Raw genomic sequence first — 8,773 nt, forward strand, 5'->3', positions numbered from 1 at the left:
TGCGGAGGCCGCGCGCCCCCCCCCCCCAGGGCCCGGGCCCCCGGCGGCCCGCGGGCCCCCGGCCCGGCCCCCTCCCCGCAGCCCGGCGGGTCTTCCAGCCCCCTTCCGTCGGCCGGCCGCGCGGGGCAGGGCCGGGGGCGGGGGGCTGCGTGGCCCCGCTCCTGCCCGCGATCCTGCCCGGGTTTTCCTCCTCCCTCCCGGAGCGCTCCTCCCAGAACCCATTCCGAGAATCCGCTCCCGGGTTTCCGGGCCCCCAGGGACAGGTCGGTAGGGTTCCTCCGAGCCGGGAAGGGGGTGGGTGGGAGAGGGTCTGTCCTGGGTTCCGTGGCTCCCGGCCTCGCGGCTCAGCGCTCCCCTTCCCCTTGCAGGAGTACCCGCACTTAAAGACCCTACGCACCGTGCTCGAGGAGACGGAGGTGGCCTGGCTGGAGGGACCCTCACGGCCGCCTAGACAGCGGCGCCTCATTTTACAGACTGGGAGACTGAGTGCCAGAGAGGGTCATGAGCTTGCCCAAGGTCACGGAGAGGTGGCAGAGCCGGACCCAAACCCAGTCTCCGGTTCTCTGCGCCCGCATTACTCCGAACTGTCTTTGCAGGGGAGGATCCCCGCCCCGGCGTCCCCCCAGGTCTGGGCCCCACACTCTGGGCTGCGGGGAGTACACCCCCCCCCCCCCCCCCGGCCCCTCACCGCCCCTGGCCACCCCGACCCTCTGAGGAGGGGAAGTGCTCCTCCACCGGTGGTGGGAGGAGAGAATACCTATAGTTAGACAGCCAGAAGAACTTCCCCGAGAGCCTGGCCATCTGTGGCTAGTCTCAGTTAAGAGGCAGACAGACTGAGGCACCCCAAAGCCGGATTGAGAATTTATTGAAGGTGAAATTTCCTCCAGCTTCTCCTCCAAGCTGATCCCGGAGCATGTGTCCCGCACACTAACCACCATGACAGCCTCCCTTCCCCGTGCCTCCAGTCCCAACTCCTCAGCATGATGTACAGTCAGGCCCCACCTTACCCAGCACCCTATATACCCACACATACGCCCTGATTCCCACAGATTCCAGAACATACCAGATGCTTCCGCACCTCTCTGCCTTTGCCCGTGCTGTTTTTCCTGCCTGAAGTGCCCTGCCTCCTCCTCTGCCCAGAGAATTCCTGGGGCCCTCCGAGCCCAGTCTCCCCGCCACTTCCCCTGGGAGGGCCTCCTGACGCCCGAAGCAGAAGTCGTTCATTACCCACTCATTCATTCATCCAGCCCTGGTGCCCCGATTTTTTATTTAACCTGTTTGTAACACGGGGTCCCTAACAGTCCCGCCCCCTCACAGGGGCAGATTAAGGGAGGTAGATGCACAAGGAAAGCACAGCTCATAGCAGGTGTTCAATAAACGTGACCATCTCGCACGGCTCATAGTAGGTGTTCAATAAACGCGACCGGCCCTTTCTCAATCCTCCCTTCCACACTGTGCAGAGCCCCAGGGAACACTCCATGCCCCCTCCCTCATGACTCTGCGGTGGCCTCACCGGCAGGCAACCAGGACTGGGGTTCGCGTGAGTCTTTCGTGTGAACCGCTGGGGGAACTTAGGCAATCGGAATCCTGGGTCGGTGGCAGAGAAGTGCCTGGTCACTGTCACACCTTTCCAGGGAAACTGGAAGGATTTCAGGGGAGGCAGATGACCTGTGTGGTCCCTTCACCCAGCCAGAGGCCTGGCCTGGTGGCTGCCCTGGGAATGCGGGGTGCCAGGGAAGAAGGGAGGGGCAAGAAGGGGGGGGGACAGAGGTGTCTGTAGACCCAGAGCCTCTGTTCCTGTGGGATCAGTCCTGATGCTAGGTCACTGGGCACAAGTTTAAGGAAAAGGTAGAGGCTCGGGGACAGTGACGTTTGGGAGACAGGAGAGGGAGGCCTGGTGGCTGTGACACCATAGGGTTGAGAGGACACGTTTGGTCATGGCCACCTGGCTCGTTCTGGGACCCCTCTGGCTCATCTCCTGTAAGGAGGGTCTGGTGGAGGCTGACCGTGGACCGAGAGGAGGTGCGGTGAGGCAGACAGGGCAGCTCCAGTCAGAGAGAGGTTCAGGGACCCCAGGAAAAAGAGTCCCCTCCCCACACCCAAGCCTTGAGCGCCTCTGGGCAGCTCTCCTCGCCTCTCTGTGCCTCAGTTTCCTCATATGTATGATACCCTATCATATCGTAGGACAACACCCCCACTGTTGAGATTAGAGGGAGAATTCGCTATATCTGGGAAGGGCAGGGGTGGGGAGGGGGCGGGGGGAGGGATGTGAGACAGGAGCGCGGAGGCCTGAAGGGGCAGGGGAGAGAGGCTTAGATGTCAGAACCTGGGTGACCCCCGGCACGTGGCTTGTCATCTCTGGACCTCAGGAGCCTCACCTGTGGTGGGACGGTCTGGACTGGGTCCCCGGAGGGTGAGTAGGCTTTGACTTCATCTAGCACAGAAGCACGTCCCAGAAGGACTAAGTAGAATGGGCCCCCTCGAGTGGTTCCATTAACCCAACGGGGAAACTGAGGCACGGGTCATCTTGTTGCGAGCGGCGGGGCCCCGGGCGGCCAGGGACAGCTCTCTGGAAGGGCGAGACTTGCTCTGAAGTTGGACGGGTAATGACGGCGAAACCTTCGTCCGGCCGGACGTTTTGCCAAAGCCCGCCCGCCCGTTTCCCACTCTCAGATTTGATCCTCGCAAAGTCTTTACGAGGGAGAGTCTACGAGCGTCCCTAGTGCACAGGTGAGAAAACTGAACTTGAGACACGGAGAGAGGGAAGTGCCCAGGCTCGCTCAGAGAGTAAGCAAGTGCCTGAGCCAGAAGTGGAACCGATTCCCAGTTTCTGGAAAGGTCGTTCCAGGCCAGCAGGCCGCTCACTGGTTGTTTCGCTCTGGGAGCCCAGTCAGGCCTCCCTGGTCCCACGGGGGCCTTGAGAGCCTGTGCAGAGGGCAGGGAGGACTGGAGGTGAGGGGGCTTGGGCCAAGCAGGTTGGACACCTAGAATGGGGGAGGTGGACGGGAAGGGCCGTTTCAAAATGCCGGAGTCACAGAGCCCAGGGGTTTGGGGCTTAGAGAGTTCCTTAACATCTGGCCAGCCCATTCTACAGATGGGACAAACTGAGGCAGCCCAGCCACTGAGCTTGGTAATCAGACCAGGACACAGCTGGCCTGCCTCAGAACTCTAAAGTCCCAGCAGCCCCGAGGGGGTGAGGACCCACGGTGGGGAAAGGGGCCACGGGGGTCCAGCGGGCCAAGACCCAGCCCAGCAGGCTATGCCCTGGGTATGGAGGACCGAAGGGGTCTCTCCCGCCCTCCACTCCCACCCTCGCCCACCCCCCAGCACTCAGTAGTCACCAGGGTGGAATATTTTAGCACCTATAGAAAAACCGCCACAGACGGCCTGTGGCAGCTGTTGCTAAGGAAACGCTCCCAAAATAGCCCCCCTCCGCCAACCTTTCCCGCTGCTGCTCCTGCTGTGGGGAGGGGAGGAGGCCAGGAGGGGAGGGGGTGGCACACGAACCCCGGACCCAGCTTCACCCACCCACCCACCCTTGCTCCTGCTGCCACGCTGCCCCAACACCAGGGCAAGCCAATGACCTGGGCAGCCACAGGTCTGCAGAGGGGCAAGGGCTGGCCCGTGGCCTCGACCACAGTCCTCGGCTGGAGGAAGGTCACCCAGATGAGGGGAGGTGGGGGAGAAAAGAGCCGCTGCACCCCACCCCCCCGGCACACTCCTCTACGTGCACCATCACAGCCCTCACCGTTTTACACATCCACTTGTGCACACCACAAGTACAAACGCACAAATGCCCCCCCCCCCCCCAGATATGCCTATTCACCACCCAAGACACAAATAGACGCACGGGTAAACACATATGCCTCAAATACACAACACACACCTGCAAAAACATACCCACAGCCATAAATACGCACATTGACATACACATACTCAAATATGAATCCCAAGTACACACAAACACCAGTGCATGCACGCATGCCTGGCACACGCGCGCACACACACACACACACACACACACACACACCCCGATGTATACACAGTCTCACAGCCCGTGAATATACAAGTGGACAAACACGTGCCCAGCACGTGGCGTCCAGAGAGCCCCGAGTGGTGTTACCGTCGGGTTCTGTGCAGAAGCCACGCGCGCCCCGGGCTCTCCAGACATCCTCACTTAGTGGAGAACTCCTGTGATGCGGCCACGGAGTAGATTAGGAGGAGGTGTACAGGAGCGTGAGTAGAGGTCGATGTCTCTGCGAATCCCTCGAGTAGGCGGTGGGGGGACCAGAGGATCCCTGGTGCCTGGGAGAACTAACCTGGGTCCACTTCTTGGGAAGGGGGCAATTCTGGGAGGGAACTGCAGACCGGAAACCTCCGGGCCTGGAGAGTTGGGATCCCCAGGTTCACCGGGCATCTGGATGTCACCAGGCCTGCAGCGGGGAGTGGGGGGGGGCGGGGTGAGGATGAAGACAAGAGGACACTGGAGTGGCAGCAGTGATGGTCCTTAACATGCGCACAGCGCTTTGCAGTTTACAAGCCACCTGACACTTGTCATTCCACATAGTTGGTAGCGGCTACTCTGAGTTATCCGTGGTGCTGTCCCATCTCTGCGGCACAGGAGGGAGAGGGGACTGGAAGACCCCGCGGCGAGGCACTAGCAGAGCTGGAGCCGGAGCCCAAGCAGGTGCCAGCACCCAGCTCCACGCGCCTGCCACTCGGCTGCACTGCACGAGCTGGAAAGCAGGCCAGCGGGGTGCAGGGCTTGCCTTGGCCCCTGATTCGCCCCGTGATATTGGGGAGCAGCCAAGCCCTCCATCTCCCCGCCGGAAAAGCTGAGAGCCGACCCCGGGCGTGAATACGCTCAGTAGTTTGTAGCCACAGGGCTAGAGAGAGGTGCCTGCCGGATGCCCTCAGAACGGCACCGCAAGGAGGAAGGGCACCGGTCGCTCGCCTCCGCACTTGGCCAGCCACCCCTTTCCCACACCCCCCGCCCCCGCGCACCACGCGCTCCGTGGCTCCGGTTCATCGATCCGGGTTCCGGGTCTTCGCTGACGCCTCGTCACTCGGGAGACGCGGCGAGCGGCTCGCGGTTGCCTTGGGAACCTCGCGGCGGCCCAGGCGCGCGGCGCACGACTCTCGGAGCGCGGGGCGCGGGGCCTGCAACCGCGCGCGCGGAGTGTGGCCTTTGATGTCTCAGAAGGACACCTGTCGCCGGGAGCGAAGGGAGGGGGTGTCGCAAGGTTTGGTATGTTTCCTTTTTCTATTAATTGAGGTGTAACTTACAAGCCGCAATACCTACATCTTAAAGGGTCCGGCTCAGTGGATTTTTACGTGTGCATAAAACCTGTGATCACCGCCCGGATCAAAACACACAACGCTTCTAGCGCCCCAGAAGGCTCCCTCGGGCCCAGAGGTTATTTTTAATTGTCTTTTTTGCACTTCTCCTGGAATAAACCGGCGAGGGGATGATCGCCTTCTGAGAACACGGAATTTTCAGAATTTTCTTCTTTTCTCCCGGCTCTGCCTCGCCAGGCCCTCTTTGGGCCTTGGTGTCCCCTCATGGAAGCCAGGGACTGGTTCCCCTTGTTGAGCGGTTTCCTGCTTGCAAAGCGCTTTAGAGACTTAGCTAACTTTGACTCCGATAACTAACCTATGAAGTCAGTACTCGGTTCACACCCAGGTTACCCATGAGAACCGTGTGACTTGGAAAGAGAAAGCGAATTGCCCAGATTCGGACAGCTCCTCAGTAAGTGGTGGAACTTGAGACTTGAACAAAGATCTGTCTAACCTTGATGGTCATTCTTCACCCCCCTCCCCTTTCCCCCATTTATTGGCCTCTTTTATTTTAAATTTTTTTTTCAACATTTATTTATTTTGGGGACAGAGAGAGACAGAGCATGAACGGGGGAGGGGCAGAGAGAGAGGGAGACACAGAATCGGAAACAGGCTCCAGGCTCTGAGCCATCAGCCCAGAGCCCGACGCGGGGCTCGAACTCACGGACCGCGAGATCGTGACCTGGCTGAAGTCGGACGCTTAACCGACTGCGCCACCCAGGCGCCCCTTTTGGCCTCTTTTAAAGATCTATACAAATAAAATACGCTGGGAGAGCCCCATTTCTGTGCCTTGGGGCACATCGTTCCTTCTATTTGGGACTCCTACTCTTTTCTCCCAGGTTTTGTCCTTCAGGCAAGCTCCTACTCATGCTGCAAAACCCACTGGGGCATCGTCTGAAGCCTTCCTAACTGCAGTCCTCCCTCACGACTCCCCCCACAGCCAAGGGTCATTAGTCTCTCCCCTGCGTCATATTTAACTCTTGCACGGACCCCGCCTCCCACGGTGCCCCAGGGGCTCCTTGAGGCTGCCTCTTTGTTCACCCTGCAAGGCACCAGCCCACAGCTGGCCTTCAACAGACGTGCTCGGAGCTAAAAGCAGAGGTTTTGGAGCCTTGGTTTCCCACTGTGTTAAAAATAGGGCCGCACTCGCTCTGCGGAACGTCGCTCAAGAGATACTGGGGGGTGGGAAGCTTCCAGAACACCTGGGCAGAACTGCAGGAGGAGAAAGGGTGCCCGCAGCCCACCCAGATTAGGTGAGGGAATGGACTTGTCCGCCCCTCCCGAATGACGCCCCGGGGGGGCTCCCCGGGGAAGAGTTCATTCCTCCTACTGGGGGCGCCCACTCGTGTAGGCCAGAGGATGCCATAGCGGCCCCCGGTGACCCTCAGGGAGTCCCAGGAGCTGGGGCCCATAGCTCCCCAGTGTTTCCAGGGCCCTGCCCAGCGAGAGGCAGCCAATTCACCGGTGGGTATCCTCGGGACAGTGCTTTTCACTCGATAGCCGCCCTTTCCTTCCACGAGGAATTTGAGGCAGCTATTCAACTGGGCGTGTAACAAAGTGTAACAAAGGGCGAGGACCAGGGGGGAAAAGAGATTGTTACACCCATTTGCTTTTCCCCCTGTAACTCAGTAACTCCCCCATCCTCTCTCCTTTGACTCTGAATGTACAATTTGCATTGTTAATGAGGGAAACAGAACCCTTGCCCTTTGAGTCATTTCCCTCGGGGACATTTCCCTCGGGGCGCCCCCCCCCCCACCCCACTGCATCCCCGACACCCCCACCCACCGACCGCAGACACATGTTGGGTGTCGGGAAAGTGAGGCTTGCCGGGATGAGGGATGTGCCCAGAACCACCCAGCATCAGGGAAGGACAGTGTCAGCTGGTGCAGGTGGCCTAAGCGCGGGCATGAGCCAGAGCCAAGGGCTTTCCCTCTCCTCCACGAGGAGCTTTGAAAAGTGTTCCAGCTTAAAGATGGGGTGAGTATGAGAAAGGCAGGCCGGGTCACTAAGAACAGAGCGGTAGGACTTTGGAGGGAGCTGGGGGAGCAAGAGACAAGTTTGGGCCTCAGTTTCCTCATCTGTAAAATGGACGTGATGAGCTCCCTGTCTTGAGACCTAGGGAGTACCAGTTTCCTGGAGACGCTGGAGACTAGAGGCCAGGAGGACCACGTCCCCCGTCAGCAATACTTTTCCCTTCATTGTCCCCATTAACAGGTGGGAAAGCGAGGCCCAAAGAGGGGCCCTGGGAGGCTCAAGGCCACGGGGGCCACCCAGCCTGGGATCTCTCTCCTCCACCACCACCACGGTGGCCATTCCTCAAACCTACCCTGGTCTCAGCCAGTTCCCCTGGGACGGGGAGGGGGCTTGGAGAAAGAGAGGGAAGAGGAGAATTCTAGCCTTGTTCCAGCCCCCGCTGGCAGTTGGGGCTGCTTCTCGGGAGGACAGATGTTTCACCAAATGGCAAATGCACGTGCTTTTCCCTGGCTTGGGGAGGAGGTGGGCGCTGAGAAGGAGATGCCAGCTGGTAGGGCAGAGAACCGTAGCCACACCTGAGGGGTTTAAATAGCCACCGCCTTCTCTGGGCGACGCTGGAAGAGAGGCATCTGGGCAGGACTGGCGGGGGTGGGGGGGCGGCGGGGGTGGGGGGGAGGAGAGAGCAGAGCAGCCCATTCAGAACCTGTCACAGCCCCGAGACGAGTGCCTGGCTCCTCCTTCCAGAAACACTTGGCTTCCGCACCTCACCTCCCTGGACCTCCACAGCTGTCACCTGCAAAACGAGGTTTTCAAGCCTGCTTCGGAGCGTGTCTGTGGAGGCTGAACGGATAGAAGCAACTAAACGTGCCCGACGCATGCAAGGCACCCGGTCACTGCTCAATACTTGGCGGCTGTTGTTACTCCAACCTCCCTGCCAGGGCAGAAGTCCCCCCGGGCGGCATCCTTGACAAATGGACACCCACTCTCTGTTCACCCACCTCTGGTGACAGGGATCTATCTCATCATCCCCCATTGACAACCCACAGTGTCGTACATTCATTGAATTGCATAAACCCTGGGGGTGCCTGGCTGGCTCGGTAAGAGAAGCACGCGACTCTTGATCTCAGGGTCGTGAGTTTGAGCCCCACGTTGGGTGTAGAGATGACTTAAACGCAAAATCTTTTTTTTTTTTTTTTTAAAGCCACGAATCACATAAACCCTGGAGCCAGACTGTGCTGGAATCCAGGCTCCAGACTTAGGGTCTGCGTGACTGGAAGCACATCACCTAACCTCTCTGTGCCTCGGTTTCCCCGGGTGTAAAATGGGAGTCATAGCAGTACCTCCCTCATAGTATTGCTTATATCAGTGCCTCTCAAACTCCCGTGGGCCCCTGAATCAGCCAGGGATCTTGCTTAACCACAGATGCAGATCCAGTGGGCCTGAGGTAGGACTCAAGATCCCC

This window comes from Prionailurus bengalensis, chromosome B4 (assembly GCF_016509475.1).
Source record: "Prionailurus bengalensis isolate Pbe53 chromosome B4, Fcat_Pben_1.1_paternal_pri, whole genome shotgun sequence".
NCBI lineage: Eukaryota > Metazoa > Chordata > Mammalia > Carnivora > Felidae > Prionailurus > Prionailurus bengalensis.